A 22,666-nucleotide genomic window follows, 5' to 3' on the forward strand; every position below is an offset into this window, starting at 1 on the left:
ACAGTAGCATTTTAATTCTTTACTGTCTCACCCCCAAATCTGTACACTCTGTTCAATCAGAGTGGCTTCTAAACTTTCCTGCTAAAATCACAATATTGAATCAAAACCATCTATCTACCTTGTATACAGTGCAATGGTGATGTATGGCTACATTGAATTGCATGCGTTGTCTGGCTTCAATGTTAATTTCTCCTAACTATGTCATTTCACATTGCTAGAAAATGGTAATTGAGATAAGAATTTTGAGATCACTGAATTATGTTTTGGTTAAACACCATTATTACTGCACTAGCAATGTGATCTCAGAGAAGAAGCACATTTCTCACATCAGCACTAAATATATAGCATCAATCAACAAATTTGCACTAATATCAATAAGCACACCACAAATGTATGACTAGACTTATGTGTTTCAGAGGGGACTTTTTTGTTTTTGAATGATACACTAATGAACTTCAAATGACAAAGAAAGGAAAATCATAAGGCCTGACTGGTGCTCAGAAATGAAAACACTCATATTGGATTCCAGAGGTTTTTCTCAGGGAACAAGCACAAGAGGCTTTTCTCTCCTGTCAAAATAGCCGAAGGGGTGCTGATGAAAACACACACACACACACACACACACACACACACACACACACACACACACACACACACACACATATTCTACTGTTGTCTTAATCCAGTAGAATCACTGTTCTCTGACTCTGCCACCTCTCCACAATTATAGAGCCCCCCTAATCCCAGCAGCCTCCATTTTCCTGTGCGATTTAAGGAAGTAGAGATCTGATCACTCATCCAACCCCCTTCCTCCATACACATACATACACACACACACACACACACACACACACACACACACACACACACACACACACACAGACAGACATACACACATCACCCAATACACACTTCTCTCTCCTTACAACCCTGAAGCTCCAGTGCTGGAAATCACACACCGATGGCTTGGAGAGATTCTAATGCTGGCATCTCCTCATGGTCACTGCTTAAACACAGTTTAGTGGCTTAGTGAGGATTTGCTTGTGTCAGAGCTACTAGCTGCTCATGAGAGGCTTTTTCAACCAAGTGTACAGCACTTGTTCAACCCTTTTTCAAGGAGGCTCAAGAATATACAGAGTTTGAAGTATGGTCAATAAGACAGTCAAGGCTGTGCTCATCCAGGTCATCCAAGATCTTTCTAACACAGATGTCCATAGTTCAAACAAATATGATTTCTGTACACTATGAGAAAGGAAGCTGGTTTACAGAAACAGATCTAATGGTTAAAGGCTATGTCTAGACTAATCTGTATGATCTTTGAAAATAGCATTTCTGTTTAAAATGCGTTCACATTATCATTTTCAGTCATTTCCCAAACGTTACTCATCCACACTTAAACGTCCGAAACGCTCACATCCCTGTACCTTGCTTGAGTAAAACTAAGATGCTTCAACCTGCGTCATTCTGCCCGGCTTCTCTTTAAAACGTCTAGGCAATGTAGAGGAAAGTCACAAGTTTTTTAAATGGGAGTGAGGTAGAGTTGTTGCTATAAATAACACAGGAGTATAAAGTTGCAAAAGCGAGATAGATATAGACTGGGAGATGCTGAAATATTGGACTGCTTTAAAGAACAGTAGTCTGCCCCAATAATTTTGGCTGAATTGGTCACATGACTGTGCCACATGACTAAAAATGTAATTTCTTTTGCTCCAGTTCAATTTAAAAGAAAAAATTCTTTGTTGAAACACTCATTATCCACTGTTCACTTGTGAAAAATTCTTTTGGAATAAATTAGTAATAGTGCAATGTCCATTTATTAGGTAACCTAAATACTTTGTCAACTGTCATCTGTATAGAAAATGCAGTCTGTGTTTTGTTACACAGCAGGCGCATTGTGAACAGTGTGAATGCTGGTGTTTATACCTATCCAACAATATTCTTTATTAAAATAAAGTGGTCAAGTATATTCTCAAGTTAAGAACCAACCAACAAGATATATTTTTGACATATAAAGATGTGCCACCCACTGTCTCTATACTGATATATCATAACATGCTACTAGACTTGCATCAGATAATTATCATATGTATAATTTCACACCGCAATTATTACTTCAGTTGATTGCATTGTAAACAAATAAGTCATGTAAGTCAAACCAAGTCAAGTCAAGAAGGCTTTAATTAAATTTCTTTCTTATTAACTTCTGGTTAAATTTCCATGAATATTGCATGAGGTAAGATTGTTGAATCAGTGATCACTGGTGGGAACTAGAGAAGCATAGCCCATACTATTTCCAACTAATGTTGCACCAATGCCTCGTAACACTCTTCTCACAAGAGCTTTCTAAATGCCATGACTGTTTGTTAATTAAAGTGCCTAGCAGTTGATTGCAGGTCTAAAGGTTTTGAATTTGACTCATGAGTCACTGCTTCACAAATCCACAGTACAGAGCACTAGAAAAAAACATAGGGGGAAAAAGGGACAAGAAAACAGAGAGAGCAAGACAGAGAAAGAGAGAGAGAGAGTCCCCAAAAGCAGCACAATACACACTGCTTAAGAAGACAAGAGATGTGCTTAAATGAATCATCCGGTTGGCTTAAACTGAGCTTGGCTGCTTCTGTTTCACAGCATGTTAAAGGCTTTCTCTTGCCTGTGGGGAATGCCATTCTTTCTTTCTCCTTGCCTTTGCACCCTCTTCCTTTTAAATGCTGCATATATTCTTTTTTTTTTTTTTCTTTTTAGATTTATTTCAAAACCTGTAAATGAAAAAGAATCGATCAATACTCTTTTGTGCATGTGGTGGAAGAAACGATGGATATGGGAGAGAGAGGCACCCAAACACGACAGATGTTACAATTCCGATTTGGCTTTCATTCTTTTTCAGATGCGCACAATAGCGTAGCAAAAGGAATTTCAAAGGCTGGTTTAAATTGATTTAAGTTAGAGCTCTTGTCATAAAGCTCTGTGTTTGCAAGTAACACAGAGATGACTCGCAAGAAAAAGAGAAAAAAAGCCATTGTAATATTTTGCCCAAGCCCTAGGTTTCTTTCTTTATTTTATTAGACTCTTGCTTTTAAAAAAAAGACTTTTACAGATTCTCTCTGAAGTCTATACAGATAATATGAAATGTATTCATTCAGTGTAAAAGATAGTGATCCTAAATAAAATACCTTGGAGCGAATACAAAAGTAAAGGCAGGGACCAGCAAGAAAACTAAAAAAGAACAGAAGGCCATGTCAACCTTCAGATCAGCCCAACAGAAATCATTCCTCCTGAACACAAAAATATGAAAAAAACAGAAAACCGAGAGCAGGTACAGTGAGACACCCTCTCTGTCCCAACTAAATGAAATGAGAACATCTCTGTTAATAGATGAGGTTGGAATGTTGTAAAAAAAAATTCACAATGATATAAAATCATACCATTCACGATCGGCTTTTTTTTTTAGTACACAATGGTATCAGTTTCACATTTTTAAAGAGGAAGACATTACAGGACTGCTATGATAGCTCAAGTGTTAAATACTTTGGTTAGGGGAAAAACAACTAGAATATCTGTTAGAAAAATTTTTTAAATGACTTATAGCATTCAGAACAATACACAAAAGCATTCACAACAATGCAGAAATATTAATATTTAATATTATCTTCTCTTCTTAAAAGAGTAGCTTACCTTCTTATAACAGATTTCCCTTACTTCAGATCTGCCTACACTGCTATCTAACATCATACCATGTTGCACATTAGTGCAACAGGTAGCGCTGCTGATTCACTGCTCCAGGTTCCTGTTATGACTCTGATCTTTGCTTACTGTCTGTGCATAGTTTCATATGACCTCCATATGACCATGTGGGTTTCCATTAGGTTCTTTACCTCCACAAATTGTGTCAGTATTTGGATTAGCTATGTTTAATTGCTATTACTGAAAATGTGTTTACTGTGATTGTGCATAGTTTCCTATAATGGATCGATGTCCCATTCATGGTGAATTTCCTCCTCGTGCCCATTATTCCTGGAATATCCTGCCACTTCAAGTTTACTCTGATCAGGATAAAGTAGTTACTGAAGAAGACCACCCAATCTGCCAGAGATGACTGAATTCCATATATGTCCATAAGTCAAGGGAGTAAAATCTGCCATACTCTGTGGGTCTACTCTGTCTACTCTGCCAATCACAGTGGCACTAGCTAATAATGGGTCTGTCTGTGAGCTCAGGTATGCTAAAGTGGACCGACAGCACTGTCCTCCGGGTGTTATGCTGCCTTGTGGTGTAGTATTAGTAGCAGTTGAAAAACATGAAGTTAGATGGCTTCACGTGTCTCAGAGGAGCCTTCACTCTCTTAGTTGCTGCCATATAAATAGGGAAAGCTGATTGAAGGCTGGAAATTGGCAGGTGACCAAATTGGGAGGAAATTGATTTGATATATGTTGATGGTGAATTAATGAGCTAAAGAGATGATATCCATGTGTAGAACATATACAGTATAGGAGGATACAAGAGGTCATAAAAGGACTGATCCCAAAGCCCCCTTTTTAGGTATAAGAAAAAGACTAAGTGGTGCCCAGTCTGATTAGGGTTACTGGAATAGACCCCTGGAGCAAGGCCTGGGGATGCTGTCCACTGATTAATATCAGGTTGTTAAGCTGCCCACATAATTCAGTCAGACTGAGGGTGATATAGAGCCTTATTGTAAGACTGACTTGCAAGATGAAGGGTGGGAATCAGGTGCATTCTCTTAGGTAGCAGTCAGGTCAAAGAAATAGCTAATGCATACTGATTTGAGTCAGCTTGGTCTGAGAATGGAGTATGTTTGGTTACTTATGGATTTGGTAAAATATTAGATTAGCAGAAGTGAACAGTATTGAGACTGTCAATGCCGCAAGATATTCTAAGAATGGTTTTAGATTATGTTCATACACATATTTCTTATTATTCGTTTTTATTTCATCATGTAAGAATGTTACTGTATGTAATATTCATAAAAACAGCTCAATATGTTGAACTTTCTGATAAGCCGCTCTTCAAGCTGAATTTAAATTTTGCCTGAGAGGGTTTTTTGTGAGTGCGTGTGTGTGTATTTGTGTGTGTTTCTGTGTGTGTGTGTGTGTGTGTGTGTGTGTGTGTGTGTGTGTGTGTGTGGGTGTGGGTGTGGGGGGGTGTTAATGTCCTTAAAGGTTTAATGTTTCATTTAGGCCGACTGCGAATGCTTGAGCTGTGTAAAGCAGAAAGTGCTTTTCCTGGGCCTTTGATGGATCTATGGTGTTTTCCCAGCGACTGGGTTCAATTAAGACCGGCCAGCTTTATTGTCCTCAACACATAAATCAGCCTGTGAATCAAGTCACTCGAGGAAAAGCGAGAGAATACAGAGAAGCGAATGAAAGAGTGAAAAGATGGATGGATGGTGCAATGGCAGAACTCACAGAGAAAGAGAGAAGACGGCAGGCTGCACGAAGTCTCTCTGAGAACAAAATGTGTGATTAGAGCAGCAGCAGTGGTCATTAGTGACACTAATGAGTGCACTATCTACGTCGGCATTGAAGTGCTTGCTAACGAGGCCTTGTTCATCATCAGTGAACACAAGCTGTGGCATAATCCTGTCGACTCTCCTCGGCAGGGGGAGCAGCCTGACTCTGCACAGCACGGATAAGCTTGACATACACTTCTGACATAAACATGAAGCAAGTAATTATTAGATTTTCCCCCTCAACTATTTTTGTCATCTCTGTCCTTACCTTTTTATTATTTTATTTAGTGGAACCTTATGAAGATGTTAAGGTTTTCGTTGGGAGTGACGAGGATGGACAAGATTAGAAATGAGTTTATTAAAGGGACAGCGCATGTAGGATGTTTTGGTGACAAGGTGAGGGAGGCGAGATTGAGATGGTTTGGATATGTGCAGAGGAGGGACATGAATTATATTGGTAGAAGAATGCTGAGGATGGAGCCACCAGGTAGGAGGAAAAGAGGAAAGCCAAGGAGGAGGTTCATGGATGTGGTGAGGGAAGACATGCAGGTTGTTGGTGTGAAAGAGGCAGATGTAGAGGACAGGGTGGTATGGAGATGGATGATCCGCTGTGGCGACCCCTAATGGGAACAGCCGAAAGAAGAAGAAGAAGATTTAGTGGAACCTTACAAAGCATTCAATAGGCACTTAAAGTGCACACAACAAAATAAGCATAATAATTTAAATCTCACAACCAATGTGATTAGTCGATAGATTACATGTTTTGGCTTACATATAGCATCCAACATCCTTACCCATCCAAAAGAGTTTTCACACAGCTACTGGAATAGATTTCAACTTAAACTGTATGATCATGTACAGTCTATGGTTTGCAGACTGTAATTTATTTCCACGGTTTTTCTTCAAGCCAGTATTGTTTCTTTTTCTTTTTTCATTCTGGACTGTTCTGTTATTCTGCCTAGTTAGTGTTTACTTTGTTGATTATTTATTGTCCTGTTTATATTCTGTATTTTGCACTTTTCTCTTTCTACTGTTGCATTTATTGCAGTTCTGTACCCCAGGAGGGTACTCTCATTGGACTTTAGCTCACCTGGCAAAATAAATATGATATGTTTTTTTTATTATTATTAAAATTATTACATATATTATTAGTGTTAGTATTAGTAGTAGTTTTTAGAATAAAGCATGAAAATAGAATAATTACATAATTATTATATGCTTATATAATAGAAGTCAATCTGACCCTCATCTGTTATCTCCTTCCTCCAGCACAAGAGGGCACTGCAGCCCAGACATTATAATCTCTCACTACAGGGTGCAGAGTAACAGCTGATAAAGACAAGGCACGCGATGGATGTGTGATAGTGGGGGTTGTGCACTCCATAGATTCCAAAACACTTATTATCTCTTTTGATTCATTCCTGATCGCTAAATATTTTCACTGGCAAATCCTCCCACCAGGCCACGAGCCACTGCCTTCTCCTTGCTTTCTGTGTCCTTGTGTTTCTTCTTACAGTGGCAGAAAAAAAGGATGGTGATTGAGAGGAAATTTTATCTGCTACTTACTAAGATTTCAGTGAGAATTTTGTGAGAACATCTTGTGAGGTTGAGCTCAACAGTGTTATTTCAGAACACCCCAAAAACTAAGTAATACAATTTGTCATGGTTAAAAAAATAAAAGGGAAATAAATGAGAAAAAAAAAACATCACAATAACAAAAATAAAGAGATAGTTTGGGGATTTTGCTAACTCCTGTTTCTCTTTTCCTCTCAGCTCCAGCAAATCAGATGAACAAGTTTGTCCTTTCTCTTTACACACACTTTCTCGCACGTGACCGAGACCGTGAATTAAAGATGTAAAAAAAAGGGGGGAAAAAAGGAAAATCTGCCTGTAATGCATTTTAATTATGTGCAAAAGCATGAGTGTGAAATGGGGTTTAGTTGATGATAATTTGTGCATTTTAATCCTGACAGGAAGAAATCATCAGATCACAAGCCTGCCATGCAACTCTTTTTCATACAATAAAGAAAAACAAACAGGGCACGCTATATGACAATAATATCTTCCAATGTTGTTTCACACCAGGAAAATGCTAAGCAGATTGTAATAAAGACATTATAACATGATTACAAATCTGCCTAATTGATCACTTTACCCACAGGCTGTAATAAACATGATATAACAGACTGCAATAAACACAATATAAAAGACTGTAATAAACACAATATGACAGACAGTAATAAACATATAAACATAATAGGTTTACTTCCTTAAAAACCTACATTTCTCACAGAATTTACTAACCGAGTGCTCTATTTTACTGTCACTGTCACTTTGTCAATCACTCACTCACTCATTCTACTGCTGTGCTCACACACTCACTTACATACTTACATACTTGTTAAATCAGTGCTGACACAAGCAATACACAGTTATTACACAGTTTAGCTTCAAAAGCACAACTGGCCATAATTTAAGTGTTTATTTAAATGGATCTTCAGCCGTAGGACAAAAAAACATTAGTAAATCTAGTGTTAAATAGGAGTCATTCTTAACGCACGGAGTGACAGCAACATCCTGTTTACAAATAAATGCAGTCATATGACCTTAACAAAATCATATGACCTTAACATGATTATTTTATTTTAGGCAACAACAAAAAATAAGATAAGATTTTGACTATGCATGCATTTAGATGTCCATTAGTGTTTCTTTATTATAGCAATGCGCTAATAACAGTGGCAGAAAGGCGTAAATATCCATTTTGTCAAGTTCAAATCTTATTTGTCACATACATAACCATACACAGTATTAAATGCAGTAAATGTAAAAAGTTGCAGAATATAAATCTAGGAATTAAATGTATTTACAGTATACAAGCACAATAAAATACCATTTAAAAAATAAAATCACATAAAATAGGAAGCAAATAATAAATATGTAAATATAAATAGAATATTGTTGCATTAATAACAATAGAATAATATATGCAGTATATATGTCTAATTTATGTATTGATTTTTTTGTTATAACATTACTTTTTAGTTGCTGACATTTAGGGCAGGTACAATATAGTTAGTTTATTTATTAATTAATGTATGTTTATTTACTATTTGTAATCATTTTTCTTAACTACAGAACTTTGGTGAATCCAGATTCCCTCCAATCATTTACACATGTTAATGTGGGGTCATGTTTCTAAATACTGGGAGGAAACAAGAGGAAGCAAATCCATGCAAAATTATAACCAGTGCTCAAGAATGAATTTCAGACATCATGAGGAACTCCACTTCATCCACTGCAGTCATACAGTCCTCAGTCTTACAGTACTTTTGTCTTCATTTTTCAACAAAGTTTTTTACACTGGGTTTTGAAATCAATTATCATAACAAGGACCACACCAAAAAATATAAAAAAATATACATTCATTTTAATCAGCATTTATGTTACGCTTAGACTTTAGAGACATACAGTTACAGTTAAACTCACCACATTCACATTGTGTATAAGGTAAAAATCACAATATATGGTATAATTATCGAATAACATTTTGAAAGAATTTGTTATTTTTTTTTCTTTAAATAATAGTTTAAAGAATAATTTCAGTATCGTTTGTAAAAAAGGTTTTGATTAAACACAGTAAAAGATACTGAAGTGTCCTAAATGATTAAATGTCTCAGCATTATATCTTTTCACAGTAATGTGTTCAAGCATCTAAAGCCGCGGCACAAGGTGCAACGAGGGCGCAGGCCTAAGCGAGACCTGGCATGTGTCCCCAGAGGGAGTGTGCAGTGTGGCAGACAACAGATGAGGGCTTGAGATAAGCGTCCTAAACACTTTTAGGTCTGAAACCCGACACCTGAGTGTACATTTAAGTCTAGACATGTTTGATCAACACCTCCAAAGAAGACTGAGAACGTGTGGATGGAGTGGAGGAAACAGGTTGGGTGGCAGTGAAAGCCCACAAGTGTGCTTACAAACTCAGTGGCACACACTTCATGAGCTTAAACATGTGTTGACAATCACTAAATCAAACTTATCACAGACATAACTGGTTTTACACCCTCGGGATCCCTATGCTGGATTACATCTAGTCCATTAGAGGGTATCAAGTGCACACTTTCGTATACAGATTCGCAATCAGTACTGATAAGAAAAGGGTTTAGTGTAGACAATACACATACATTTATATTTTGCATGATTGAAGGAAAACAGAGAACCCAAAGGAAACCCATATTTACATTATTTGCTGCACCTAATATCAATTAAATATATATATATATAGGTGTGTTATAAATTTTAGAGCACAATTAGTGATCGGGACCTTTTTTATTTGTATATAATGATTGTTTTAATAAAATACGCCATAGCATGTTTTTCTATGCGTTACTTGGATTTTCTCAGTATAGACCAGTAAACACCTTTTTATGTTTTACCAGAAATGTTATCATGGTGTGTTTAAAGGGTTTTAAGTGGCAGGAAAGTAGAAACCTTGAAAAAAGCTACAGCAAGAAACTTATATAATCATTCATTTGAATGTATTGAATCAGTTTGGACCCTTTCACCATCTCATTGTTTGTCCCTGAAGTACTTTCTTCTAGTAGTACTGTTGCCTTGTGGGCCCCTTTTCTAACTCACCATATCTGTGGAATGCCACTGACTGTGCTCTCTGATCTTGATCAACTATTAATTATACATGGAGTTTCCTAGGTTTCTCTGAACCCTGTGTTTTTTGGGGTGACTGATGCAGGGGGGCCTCCTGGAATTAGAGCACTGAGAGGTGTCCTCGTACGTGCCCGTTCTCTATTATTAATCAGAGCCTAAGTGAGGGCAGCCTGGGGGTCAGCTCCTATTAGTGCCAGCTGGGACAGGAAGCCCACATCCACAGATTGGGCATTTCACGCTGCACTGCTCCCACCACTCAGGCCCCTGATTTGATATTAATATCCATTTAGGATCTCTTCTCTCATCTCATTGAGATGATCAGATCCAGCACTCGGCCTCCTGACACTCATTAAGCTGTTGCGTGATTTTTTTTAAATTGTAATGAAGAGGTTTTTCTGTTTCAGGTGAAGATTAATGGATAAAGATCTGTGTGAAGTTTGAGGGGTTTTGTTCTAGACATAGATACTTTGGTAAAGCGATTGTGCTATGCTAGAAGTAACCATAGCTAATGTGTTCACTTGCACACACACATAAACAACATGTCCTGCATATTTTCTTTTGCAATCATCTTCAGGGTGAGAACAGCATCTGATATTGGAATTTTTTTTTTTTTTTTTAACAATAACTGTTGGCCTTGGCAATAAGTGAAGACGACAAACCACTTTAGCGTGACAGTAGCAACAAAGGCGACGGAGAATGACTTTGCCACCCAGTGCCAAATATCCAGCTGTTATCTGATGCCATCAGATCTTGTTAGCGGACAAACTACAGACAGGAGATTGAGGTTTGTGTAGAAAGGGGGAGAGGGAGACACGGCTGAGCAATTCAGATTCGCACCACAAACAGAATTATAGGTGTGAATGGGGCGGGGAGGTTGGTGCCAGTGGATTTTCACCCTAGGGCTTGAAATGGTGACTTCGTCCCTGTCTTTTAGTCATTATCCTCTCTAACAACTGCTGCCTCCTGAAACAAGACAGGGGTCAGATGTCAGGTCAAAGGACATTTCACGGACAAGGCTCCAGTGACTTGAGCTTAGCTTCCGCTTGTCAAATGTGCAGCTCCTGGGGGGTTTTCTGGTCTTTTACTTGCTACTGACATTGATAAACAATTCAATTAGACAGAAAGATGAGTGTTAACACATCGAGCCTTTCTTTCATTCTGAGACTAAATCAGTCAATCTACCATCACTGCATACTGAGTGAGGAACAGAGATAATTAGTGCTACTAAATACCCAGCCTTTTACTGGAACTTGGAATTGGGTGTGCACATTTGTGTGTTTGTGTGTGTTTGTGTGTGTGTGTGTGTGTGTGTGTGTGTGTGTGTGTGTGTGTGTGTGTGTGTGTGTGTGTGTGTGTTTGGACTTGCTCCTGACTGTCAACTCATAATTAAGATGCCCTAAAGAGAACACTATAGAAGCGATGACTGAAGAAATGATTGCTGCTTTTCATCAGAAAGAAAGCCGACAAGGAGGGAGGAGAAATGTATACGTGTGTGTGTGTGTGTGTGTGTGTGTGTGTGTGTGTGTGTGTGTAAATGTTAGGGACTAATAAGGGAGGGGTGCAATAAAAGATTTTTTGGCAAGATTGTCAGATTTGACAGGCATTTGACTGAATTTCAATGACATTCAAGTTCCAGGTTCGTAGAAGGCCTGCACACTCTGTATCTTATCTTATTTTATAAAACATATGACTCATTTCCTTATGTCATCCCAGTTTATTTTGACATCTTTACAATGTTATTGTGTATTATGTAAATATTCCAATAGCCACATGTTATTAAGCTTGCAAATTCAACTCAGTCAAGGGATTGGGATTTAGGAGGACAAGAAGCTCTCCTACTTTCATAGGAATCGTATCAACATATCAACATATAAGCCATAAATACTGAAATTAATGAAATGTAATAAAAACTAAATTTAGATTTTTATTTTTTTGCCAGTATAGTAATACAACAAAATGATACATTATTCTTTAAATAATGTAAGGTTAAAATATTTGAACAAAGGAACTATCTATTTTGTGAACATTTATCTATAAAGCAGTGTTTAAATGTATGACATCATAATTATCGTTATTTTTATTATCATCACCATAATGCGATGCAATGATTTACCTTTCCATTCAATTAAAATACTGAAGCTCAGTTCCATTAACTTGGCCTACAATTAGAATTTCTTTCTTTCTGTACTGTCTATACTTAAAAAATGGTAATAACAGCATCCCGAATATTGGCACAAAACCCAAAGTAGGGTGCGCCCATCTCTTTATCCTGTTTCTGTTTCTTTTATCGTGCGTTTTTTGTGTGTGTGAATGGATCTGATGTTTGCCCCAGGCTGGAAAGTGTGCAAGTGTGGAGGAATGTGTGTATGTGTGTCTGAGGTCACCTTGAGCACCAGGTTTGGGTCCTCTGTGTCCCTCTTTTCCGTGCTTCACTGAGTGCTCTGCCAAGCGCAACACTCCCTCACCTGCAGCGCTTTCTAGCCCTCTGAGACTCCGGCCATTTACAGCGGATTAGAGAGAGAAGGGAAGAGGGAGGGAAAGAGAGAAAGAATCTAAGATGACAATTCTGGTCAGTTTGAAAAGGCTGTATAGATGACTACAGATGTGTGCTTATATTTTTTTTATTATAATCAAATCACATTTACACATAAGCCCAGAGAAAGGGAACATGACAAAATAACTTTGGTGGTCCTTCAAGAATCATGTAGCTTTTCTTAGTCAACATGCTTTAAATAGATACACAGAGATACACAATAGTTTCACATTCCGGTACAATGGATTTCCATGAGATGTCGAAGATGTGTACCAGTGGATCAGGCAAGCACACAAAAGCAATGTGAGCATCTCCTGCACCAGCAGTGCCAGAGCCTCTGGCACAATTGGCTACTTGGTAAGAAATGCACGGTTAGTGCCAGAAAAAAACCTGTCCAAAGCAATAGAGGGTCAGTAAAATGAATAATAGAGCCGGTATTTTCAGTAGGAGAAACTACTATAGTGTAAAAATATGGTTTTCCAATCACACTTCAATTCCCCTGAGATCCAGACTGATGATGATTTTAAAAAAAAAACTGTAGTAAGAAAATTTTTACTTAATGCAGAAAACAGCCAGGCATTATAGTCTATGGTTTGAGGAGCAAAGGAAATTCTAGAAATTCTAGAACTTATCCTTATCTGTTTTGTAAAGTAATTTTCTTAGTGTGATGGTGGTTGGATAAGATAAATTACCAGGCCCAAGGCAAGCTGTGCTACTGACATACTCATAGCATTTTTAAGTGCATAATGTTGACTGTCAAAATTAGTTGGATGTAACCCAAGTCCAAAGATAAATGGACTGACATGTTTTCTGAACGTTATGAGATTTTCGCTGGTGAAAAATGAGAAGCAGTTGCTAATCACCCATGAAACCTCTGCTTAATAATATGTCTTTTTGCCAGTCAGATTTCCGGTGACAAGTTAAAACCACGTTCCACATTTCAATTTTCACACTTAAAATTTTGAATGATCATACCAGATAAATATACAGTGTACAATATATTTTTGTATAAGATTTGGTGTTCATTTGATATGTAAATGAGACATTAATGTAAATAGTTAATAATGAAATCATTTAATTTAAGAAAAAGGACTACATAACATTTTGGGATATTAAGTTTCGCAATAATGATTAAATATAGACAGATTTTGTGTCTGACCATTTCTGCAGTCTTTTAAATGCAAGACAAATTCATGCTAGTTGTACAAAAAGTAATAGTAAGAAAGTATCCAAAAGATTTTCTTTTTATTTCCTGCCAAATCTTTTTAATAATCAGGACCTTTCTTTACAAGGCATTATTTCTACTATACATGTAAAGCTGGCTAATTTGATCAACATTACAACAGCATAATTCAAACTCTGACTATTATGGTATCATACTTTATAATAATGCATTACTATGTTATTTTAAATAATTATCATAGGCCAAGAATTAAATAATTGTATAATTCTACTGACCTAGCATCATACCTGTAGCAATTGATAGCATAATTTACATTTTAATTACTTGTTTATAGCCAGACTATGTAAAGCTGTCTAATAAAGCAGCAGTGCCTTTTAAAAAATAAATGGTTTAACATTTTTGAGTCATTCAAATAAGTGTTTTGATTTCTGTATGCAATATGTATGTCTCAAGGTTTATTTATTATACGCAGCCAGCAGGAGTGTAGGAACAGCGGTGTACTAGCCAAAAGAAAAAATGCCTTACAAATGTGTGGCAACCGATATTAATGAGTGCTAATAGTTGTAATTATTTAACACGATTCATTACTACAGCTTGTTAATAAAGTGGAGCTTTATAGTGGTGTATAATGCAGAAGCTTTTGTGCTAGACCTTACATTTACATTTACATTTGCAGCATTTAGCAGACGCCCTTGTCCAGGGCGACGTAAAAAAGTGCTTTGAGTCTCTAGCAATGAATAAATCTACACTAGTATGCCAGATTACAAACTGAATATAAATAAAACTCTTAAATTCTACAAAGCAAACTTGGAAAGTGCTAATTTAAGTGTTTCAGGAAGAGGTAGGTATTGAAGATAGCCAGGGACTTCGCTGTACAAACATCTAGGTGGTGGAACAGAGAAAAGTATTAAAGTATACTTACCTCTCATTCTGAGCGAAGGTGGTACCAGTCAAGCAGTGATGGAGGATCTCAGACAGCGTGGTGCAGTGTGAGGTGTGATGTGGTAGAACTGTGCAGCTGTGTTTTGGATCAGTTGCAGTGGATGAATAGCGAAGACCTGCCAGCAGAGAGTTGCGGTAGTCCAGTCTTGAAATGACAAGAGACTGAACAAGCACCTGGGCAGCCTGTGTGGACAGAAATGGCTGAATTCTTTGGATGCTGTAGAGAAGAAATTGGCAGGAACAAGCCACATTAGCGACATGTGAGAAAAAGGACAGTTGATTGTCCATAGTTACCCCAAGGTTATGAGCAGTGGCTGAAGGGTAGAGCAGAGAGTCATGAAGAGTTATTCAGAGATCTTGACCTAGAGATGAATTACCTGGGATCACCAGCAGTTCTGTTTTGCTGGGGTTGAGTTTTAGTAAGTTGAGTTTTAGTTGTTGAGCACTCATCCATGAAGATATGTCTGTCAAGCATGCCGAGATCCAAGCGAAAGCTGTGGTATGTGATAGAGGGAAAGAAAAGATGAGTTGAGTGTCATCTGCATAGCAGTGGTAAGAAAACCCATGTGAGGATATGACTTCACCAATGGAGTGGGTATAGAAGAAGAAAAGGAGGGGACCAATTATCAAGGATTGTGGGACACCAGTGGTGAGTCTGCACGGAGCAGATGTGGATCCTCTCCATGTTACCTGGTATGAGCGACCTTCCAGATAGGAAGCAAACCATTCCCATGCTGTTCCGTGGATACAGAGGCTCTTAAAGGGGAGACAAGAAAGTCTTGTGGTTGACTGTGTCAAATGCTGCTGAAAGGTCCGGGAAGATAAGTACAAATGACAGCTTGGCTGATAAAGCAGCATGCAGTTTCTCAGAAACAGCCAAAAGGGCCTTCTCTATGGAATGTGCCGCTTTGAATCAAGACTGGATTGGATCATGGAGGTTCTTCTGTGAGAGATCATTTGGTTAAAAACAGTGTGTTCCAGAGATTTAGAAAGAAAGGAGAGAAGTGATACCGGTCTGTATTTGTTGATGTCTGATGGATCCAGAGCAGTTTCTTTAAGATAGAAATGACCCTTGCTTGCTTAAAGGTAGTTGGCACATAGCCAGATGTTAAGGACCCATTGATGATTGTGGAGATGAAGGGCAGTAGATCTGGTGTGATGGTCTGAAGCATAGTTAAAGGGATTGGATCCAGAGCACAGGTGGTGGGATTGTAAGATTGAATGACTTGCAGTATATCATCTTCTGTTAAGGTTGTGAAGCTTGACAACATACTAGTAGTGGATTCCTGGCTGTATTGTGCAGTCATTGTTGGGTAGGAGGTGAAGGTCTGGCAGATTTCCTTTACCTTTTTATCATAGAAGGAGGCAAAGTCATTAGCAGTCAGGGAGGATGGAGCAGGTGTGGAAGGGGGGTTGAGTAGTGATGAGAAGATGTTGCGGAGCTTACAAGGATCTTGTAAAGAGGCCTTCACCTTTTCCTTGTAGAAGGCAGTTTTAGCAGAAGTCACATCCGAAGAAAACTTGGTCAGGAGTGCACGGTAAGATGCGAGGTCTGATTTTTTCCACTTCCTCTCTGCTGATCTGAGTTCTCGTTGATTGCTTCGCAAAACTTCTGACAGCCAGGTGTGAGACAAGAAGTCTTCTTGGGTTTTGTAGTCAAGGGGCAGAGGAGGTCCACGGTTGAGGAAAACAATGATGTGAAGGAGTCAGTAGCAAACTCCAAGGGTAGAGAGAAAAAGGAGTCAGGGTCAAGAAGAGATGAAAAAGTACAGGAAGCTACAGAGGAGGGAGAGATGGAGTGAAGGTTAGGATGGATAAGAGAGACGTAAATTGTTTTTTGGTAGAATAGGAAGAGTGATTGAAAAGGAAACCAGGTGATGATCAGAAATTGGAAGTGGAGTGGCAGTCATGTCTGTAGCTGGGGTAGGGCAGGTGAAAACCAGGTCCAGGACATTTCCTCTCTTGTGTGTTGCAGGGCAGTTGTTAAATGTAAAGGAGAAGGTATTCAGAAAGGTCAGGAAGCAAGATGACTGAAGTTTGTCAGATGGGAGGTTAAAGTCACCAATAACTGTCAGAGGGGTGCTGTCAGAAGGGAAAGTACTGAGGAGTGTGCCATCTATTTAGGAAGTCTCCAAGGGGACCAGGAGGGCGGTAGATGAAATGATGAAAAGGCTGATTGAAGAGGTTACTGAAACTGCATGGAATTAAAAAAAAAGACATGGTTAGATGAGACAAAGGGAGAGGTGAGCGAGAGGAAGACCTTGGTAATAATTTGCATTACTGCACATTTAAAATCTAATATCACAATGTTTCTGAGCAATAATGTGGCTATTTTTACATGTATGTTAACATTATATCTAAAATTGTTACGAGTGTGCAGCAATGTGAGATGTCTGGCTGACACCAGATCAGGTAAAGTTCTCAATCTATTGAAATATAAACTAGAGATGGGAGTTTAAAAAGTGCAATATGACAAGACACCAAACTATCTAGACCATATCCTGTCTTTAGCATTTTTTTATGCGTGTTTAATTTTGCATGTGTGTTTAATGTGATCAGACATTTTTTATGCCCAAAATTGCTCAAATATATACTATTTTGTTGTTATTTGTTGAGGTTTATAGTTAGTTATGGCAATTGCTTCTGTGTCTACAGGTAAACCAGGGAGGTGGTAGCTCAGTGGTTAAGGCATTGGGCTTTGGCTCAGAAGATTACAGGTTCAAATCCCACCACCACCAAGCTGCCACTGCTGAGCCCTTGAGCAAAAGCCCTAAGACCCTCCCCTGCTCAGTTGTAAGTCGCTCTGGATAAGGGCGTCTGCCAAATGCCGCAAATGTAAATGTAAACCATAAAGCATCCATTTCTTAAATGTCTTAATTCTTTTTTTTTTTTTTCACTTTTATTACATTTTATTTAAGTAATTTCTCTAACATTTTGCAAAAACTTAAAAGGTCCTATATTGTAATACAGCAACAACCTGTGCAGAGCTGGTGAATTCTATGCCCTGGAGGATTAAGGCAGTGCTAGATAACAATGGTGCTCACACAAAATATTGACACCTTGGACACAGTTTTGACATGTTCACACTCAGTTTTGTTGCTAGTTATTTTGACAATAATGGCTGTATGTTTCAGAGGAAAGTAAATCTTTACTACTATACAAGTTGCACATTGACTACTCTAAAATATATCTAAGTTTCATTTCTATAGTATTTTACCTTGAGAAAATATACTATAATGGTTACTGAAATTTAAGGGGTGTTAACATTTTTGTGAGATACTGTACAGTATATGTACTATATATCAAAATAATACTGTATGGGTATTATAGGACATTTGCAGTCGTTTTTTTGTTAGAATATGAAATTATTTCAAGAGATGTTTTAACTATTTGGTAAGACGTAAGACTTTCAAGGTCAAGCTCCTGAAGCTTGGATCACATTTATTCAAGTAAACCAGTAGAATTAAACCTGCAAAATAGTTATTAATATTAAGATTTTTATTTTACTATCTAATGAGGGTTCATGCCTTTGGGCTGTGAAACAATAAGGACATCCTGATCAACAATGTTAGGAAAAAGAATTATCCCTGCATTTGTACTCACCGCTCCCTCATGACGAGTTGAATAATGAGTGGATAATACCTTTGGCTGTCTCAACAAAACAGAACAATTAAAACACTTCAAAGAGCGAGCCGTCTGGCTTCGGTTTCTTTTCGGTTGAGTGAACGTCATGTCGTAACAAGCATAATTGTTTCATAATTTCCGCCCTGCAGTCAAACAAGAAAGGCCTCCTTTGTTTTGTTTTCAGAATTTCTCCAAAGCTTTGACATGCTAACAAGTCCTTTGTGCATTACAAGGTGCGGCACCTGTTTAAAGATTTCACCAGTACCTGTTATTATAACATTAAATGCATACAGTGTTTTAAAAACAATTGACTGTTATTTGCACAAATGCAAATGAGTTGAGTTGAGAAAAAATATGACCTGATTTTTCTCCCTATCACCTACAGGAGGCTCTTTGGGAGAAATTGAGAACAGGTTTTCCCTCCATTCTTTTTGAGAAAAGGAAGTAAATCCAAACCTCAGTCCGAGATCTCCACACCCTTCAGCAAGAGTCCATTCAGGTATGAGCTGGAGCATACACACACACAAAGGGCTGATTTTAGCAGCCGGGTCACACTCTCATGGAGATGAAAAGAGCAGCCCTACCAGATAAATAAAAACTTATTGTGGTGGCACAAAGACACTGGGTTAACCTCTCAACCTCATCCGCTACCTTTAAAGTCAGTTTCACTCTGCTGTATGGTGTGTTAGGGACAGAGTGTGCAGAAATATAGAATAGAATATACTGTACAACTACAAACTTGTAATAATTCTTTTGTCAGCTCATATGAAAATGTGTAAATAAAAAAAATATATAAAAAAATAGCACATTTACAATGATTTACTTGAATTTATTCAACCGGACAAGGCCTGTTTGGTATCTCATGTTTGCTCAGTTTTAAATTGTAAAGGAGGTCTGTACCAAAAAATCTTCATACACTCATGGAATCTTTGTACTTCTTTGTACTTCACAAATTGAACTGCAGAGAATGAATTAAATTAATGGAAAATTTCTAGGTTTGTAAGTATTGGATGTATCAAAAGGAATGTTATCAAATATTATCAAGTAATGTTTAATGTTACAAGTTTTATCAAGTCATGCTTTGGCATGTATGTTTATAATTAATGAAAGGATGTGAGATAGATTGTCATGAGCTTCCGTTATTTGTCTATCTGTAAAATGGGATATATTTTAAGTTTCATTGTTCATTATGTTCAATATTTCTTTATGTTTAATGTAAGAAATAGCCTTGAAGTTATAGCTTTAACTGTAACTTCACCCAATTATACATGCCAGTATTTAAATTTGCTGGACACATTTATTTATGCTATAAACCAACCACTTTGTGTCATAATCTTGTAAATATTTTCCCCCAATCTGATTCTTTTTCTGAAAAGATGAGTTATAAAACATCTTCATACTTTAACACATTCTCAGTCATTGCAATGTAGTATGCATGTCCATTTAAATTTCACGAGCCTGAGAGCTGTCATGATCCAGATTCTCTTTTAGTGCCAGATATTGTAGTCAAGGCATCTGGACAAAAGGTCAAGTTACACATTAAATGAACAGAAAAGGTGCTGGCTTGTGAACTGGCCTTGTTTTAATGCAATTACCATCATTTAGCCTTCACAAACCACACGAGAGGATTCCTGTGGTGCATTTAGTAACAAAAACAGTTTATTAACAAATAGAATGGGGCTTTTGTTATGTGCTACATGCCATCTGACCATGTGGTAACTGTTCACCTTGATCTTGTGCGCTGTCTGAAGTAGAATGCAGCAATAAAGAATAGTTGAAAAGAAAAATAAAGGAAAATAATGATTACTGATTAAAAGGAGAGTGAATTCATTTTGTACTATGCTCCAATTTGGTCTACTAAAATACAAACATGCTACCTTCTTTTCCTAGTTGTGTGTGTTAAACGCTTAAAGGTCTTTAGTCTTTTAAAAAAGGGAACGCAAACACAAACTGGAATATTTCCTGATTCAGGCAATGATACTATTCTTTGACTGTCTTACTCAACCTCTTCTTTTTTTCTTCTCTAATTTGCAGATTATTATTATTATTATTATTATTATTATTATTATTATTATTATTATTATTATTATTATTTGTATAGCGCTTTTAACAATGAACATTGTCTCAAAGCAGCTTTACACAGATAATGTGGTAAGAAAGAATTTATACTATCGTTCTTTATAAGTGTAAGTTTGTCCCTAATGAACAAGCCGGTGGCAAATGTGCCAGGGAAAAACTGAGATGGCATAAGGAAGAAACCTTGAAAGAAACCAGACTCAAGAGGGAACCCATCCTCATCTGGGTGGCACGAATGCCCATTTATTACAGCTAAACAATGTTGAGGTGTGCATTGATGGGGATCAAATGCAAACTGTAGCCCTGAGGCAGTGTAGCAGACTTTTGAGATTAAGTACAGTCCAAATTCATTCTCAAAGCTCCAATCAAAGAAAACACCATCCAGAGACTGGCCTGGATGAAGTTGGCAGATTCTGAAGAGAGGAGAGTGGCAGGAACAGCAGTTACTGGTACCTCGGGAGCATGGTGAACTCAACCAAGGGAAAGATAGAAGAGGAATGACAGGGAGAGAAAGATATGGATAATTAAGTATCCTTATTGTTGTATAGAATAAAATAAAAGTGAGAACCAAAGAAGGTAACACAGCCATCAGGGATCTCTGGGATAAGGCAACAAGGGAATGCGTGAGAGTAAGGGAATAAAAAGCATACAATATGCCAGTTCACCGAACACTCTATATTTACGATCTGTCCAAATCTGCTCCTTTAAATAAGTAAAACTTACCAATACCCCTTTGTAAGAGAAAGATCTGCCCCATGGTGTAGTTTTAATTTTTTGAGGTACCAACAAATAGCCTGCATCTTTTGATCTTTGTAGGCATGTGGGATAATAATGGCACGAGACTGTTAAGTGCTTAATACGTCAGTAAAAATATTTTATAATCAGTGTGAGATTTAATTGGGAGCAGTGTAGACTGATTAAAACAGGGGTGATGTGTGATATTTTCTAGATCTAGCAAGGAATCTTGCTGCTGCATTCTGGACAAACTGAAGCTCATTTATGCAATCCAACCCCCCAGAGAGTAAAATGTTACAGTAGTCTAATCTAGATGTAACAAAAGCATTAACTAGTTTTTCTGCATTCTGTAATGACATCATATTTCTAATTTTAGTAATATTTATAAATTATATATAATATTATATTAAAGAAGGCTATTCTGGTAATGTTATTCAAATGAGCATCACAGGACAGACTAGGGTCAATAATCACACCAAGGTCTTAGCTGCTGTAAACACTGAGACAGAAAGACCATCCAGAGATGCTACATAATCAGAACGTTTACTTCTAGCTGCATGTGCTTCTAGTAAAAGTACTTCTGCCTTATCCGAGTTAAACAGAGGAAAGTTATCAAGCATCCACTGTCTAATGTCCTTTACACACTTCTCAACGTTGTGAAGCTGATCTCTCTCATCTGGCTTTGCTGAAGTCCCAAGGCATAAACATTTGTGTTTTCATTAACCTACCCATCACGCAAACTGTTTGGGCAGATAGTTTGTATTCTGGAATCAAATCAGCTCATAATTCCAGTTAAGTCATTTGCATTTGCTGGTAAAACCAGTTTTTAAATCTTGTGGTTAACACCTCATAACAAACTGCATGAGTATGAGTTCTTTTTAGCTTGGGTGGGTGATTGGAAAGTGTTTTGTTGTGGCAAGCCCTCAAAGAGCATTACTCTGAGGTGATTTATAACCAGCAATATTTTCATGCCAGTTGTGAACACAAAATGTTTGCACAATTTTATAGTGACAAAGAAATACTCATACAGTTTTAATGCAAAGCCCTTTCTAATGCTTTTGCTCACATTTTTCACAGTGCTGTGGATGGTGATACAACATAATAGTACATTTAGCATGTACAGTTTATGCTGCATTTGTCTGTTCTTCATTTTTTAAAGTCTAAAATTTTGTTCCACATTTTGGTTTAGTCAGGTTTTTGCCAATAAATACTACCTCTCTTTTATAGAAAAAGGAATAATGGAAACTTGAACGTTTTGAACTAGTTTGTATTTATCATTTCAGATATCACGAAATTCAAGTCTTAATTTTTTTTTCATATGTAATTATTCGGTAGCGACTAAGAAAATATTTCCTCAGAATACCTTTCTGTCACAATTACCTTTAAGAAAATGCCCCTGAGAAAGGCATCAGATCATGGCTTTATTGCTGTATTATTGGGTACA

The sequence above is a fragment of the Silurus meridionalis genome, chromosome 1 (genome assembly GCF_014805685.1).
Source record: "Silurus meridionalis isolate SWU-2019-XX chromosome 1, ASM1480568v1, whole genome shotgun sequence".
Classification (NCBI taxonomy): Eukaryota; Metazoa; Chordata; class Actinopteri; order Siluriformes; family Siluridae; genus Silurus; species Silurus meridionalis.